Source organism: Hylaeus anthracinus, unplaced genomic scaffold (genome assembly GCF_026225885.1).
Source record: "Hylaeus anthracinus isolate JK02 unplaced genomic scaffold, UHH_iyHylAnth1.0_haploid 11978, whole genome shotgun sequence".
NCBI lineage: Eukaryota > Metazoa > Arthropoda > Insecta > Hymenoptera > Colletidae > Hylaeus > Hylaeus anthracinus.
The window spans coordinates 3,411,622-3,413,851 of NW_026534326.1; the positions used below are offsets into that span (position 1 = coordinate 3,411,622).

Sequence of the window (2,230 nt, forward strand, 5' to 3'; positions counted from 1 at the left end):
AACCTAGAACTCCATTTCCATGAAATTTCATTTCATTTGGAATAGCGCAAATGAAAAAAATTGTTACTTGACAATTACTTCCTTACCGAAATTTAAAAAAATATCACCACATAGAGGATGATGAGTATAAACTTTTTTGTATTTGCAGTTTATTCATAGGATGTTCAGTTTCAAAGAAAAAAATTCAAAACTTGCAAGACCTTTTTTCCATGAATTCGATTATATTTGCAATAGTAAAAATGAAAGCATCGTTAATTTTTAAATACTTATTTTGATGAATTTGAGAAAAATATCACCTTATAGAGGATGACGAGTAGAAACTTTTTTGTATTTGCAGTTTATTCATAGGATGTTTAGTTTCAAAGAAAAAAATTCAAAACTAAACCCCAGTTCAACACTTTCCTTCGAACGCGTCAACTGTTGTTTTCACTTCTCGCGTATACGCTCACTCTCATTTAAATATAGGGGTGGCAAGCTTACATGGCGGACAGTGGAGCAGTGCGTAGCGTGTCCGACTACTACCCTGAGAACCTGGGTTCGAATCCCGGGGATCCTTTCCGATTTTTCATGGTTGATTTAGGACCCACTGACAAATATAGGTATTAAAAAGCCTTTATGGCATATAATAAGCAAATAAAAACTAAAAGAAGACACATTAATAAAAGAAAAAGAGAGAAATTGGAAAGAGGAGTAAAAACACATAGTGGAGAAATATTAGGACTCTACAGAGTAGTTCGCTCCCATTCAATGGAAAAAATAAATGAAAATATGTTAATAAAAGAAAAAGAGAGAAATTGGAAAGAGCAAAAAAAACTAACATAGTGGAGAAATAAGGAATTACAGTGGTTCCCAATTCACCTTAAAATATACACAAAGACGAAGCTTAGGATTACCGCACGAAATTATCATCATCATACCTTTATATTTAATTTCGTCGTATTTCCAGAGACTCCGGGAATGGTTTCAATTACCATCTAGTTATGGAGCAGAGCAGCGACGTCTGCGCATTAGAAGCATGTGTTTACATCGCGTACCGGAAACGCTGCTCGCTACTCATCAGGGTCGCGGTTCGGACTAATTGCAAGTGTTACTACGATGTTCCTTCCCCCTCGGGGCACACTTGGATGCTTGAAGTGGATAGAGAAGAGTGGATAGAAGTCACTTCTTAGGAAGTCACTTGGACGTTTTGAAATAAAGTCTTGAAATAACCACACTCTGTGTCTCCGAACCTGTGTTGTTCACAAACCACTCAATTTCTTTCTCATTTCGTCCACTCAGAAAAGTTTCCACTAGGAACCAGGGAAGTAGGAACCAAGGGATCTAGGAAAGGGGGCCTAGGTCAACCTCTTCAAGGTAGAAGAGGAAGAGTAGAATATTCAGGATGGAATATTCAGGGTATAGGATATTCTAAAAAGAGTAGTTTCCTAGGGAGAAATATTCTCAGAAGAAAGAAGAAGGTGGTATCACATAGAAACCCAATATTTAAAACTTCAGAACTGATCCTAATCCACTGATCCTAATCCACTGATCTGATTCACTAAAATCCATCAGTCGCCAGGTGGCAGAGCGAGGAAGCGCGGATTTACGGTACACGGGCTGGCATCGATGGATCGAAACGAAACGGTCGCGACTGAGCTGGCGATTCTCGTGCTTCCTCGTTATATAAACTTGTAAGGCCAAGGTCGCCCTTGCCCCCTCGCGCCGCGTGACCTATCTTTAGCACGCCGCCGCTCTAGTTTGGCAGTACTAGCGAGCGATGATGCACTCGCCGGTGCATCTAGCTAAACAGTCTAGCCTGGTTTAGCCCGCTTGGTCCATGGCGTGGACTCCATGGACTCCACGCTCTGCACCTGTGAGCACCTGTGAGCTGAAAAATTACGCTAGGGATTAATTACTGGTTACTGGAAGCGAGACTACTGAGAACAGGTGGTCGTGATGTTCAGAATGTTAGTTTATAATATATATTTTTAACCGACTTCGAAAAGGAGGAGGTTACTCAATTCGACGTGTATATAGGGTGTCCCAAAAATGTTGAAAGTTCTTGAATGAGGTGATTCGGGAGGTGATTTGAAACAACTTTTTCCTTAGCGAAAATGTTGTACGAGGCTTCGTTGAGGAGATACTAACGAAAAACATTGACCAATCAGAGCGCGAGGATGTCAGTGGAGCGGCCGCGGTAGGCGTGGACTACGCGCTAGGCGACTGCCCTCCTTCGGTATTCTCGCGCTCT

At 41.2% G+C, this 2,230-nt stretch overlaps 1 protein-coding gene across 2 annotated transcripts in view; it reads right to left on the reverse strand.

The window, feature by feature from the left end:
- Positions 1–1,643, reverse strand: part of LOC128896871 (protein slit-like) — an 11,235-nt gene extending 9,592 nt beyond the window's left edge. Inside the window, exons 1-2 of one of the 2 annotated variants that reach the window (XM_054160416.1) lie at positions 1,468–1,643; positions 918–1,229 (exon numbers count right to left, since the gene is read on the reverse strand). The gene's annotated coding sequence lies outside the window, so the exon portion shown is untranslated. Of the gene's footprint in view, positions 1–480; positions 587–917; positions 1,428–1,467 lie in introns of those variants that run through there. The other variant, XM_054160415.1, reaches the window with a different exon arrangement.
- Positions 1,644–2,230: the final 587 nt, after the last annotated feature.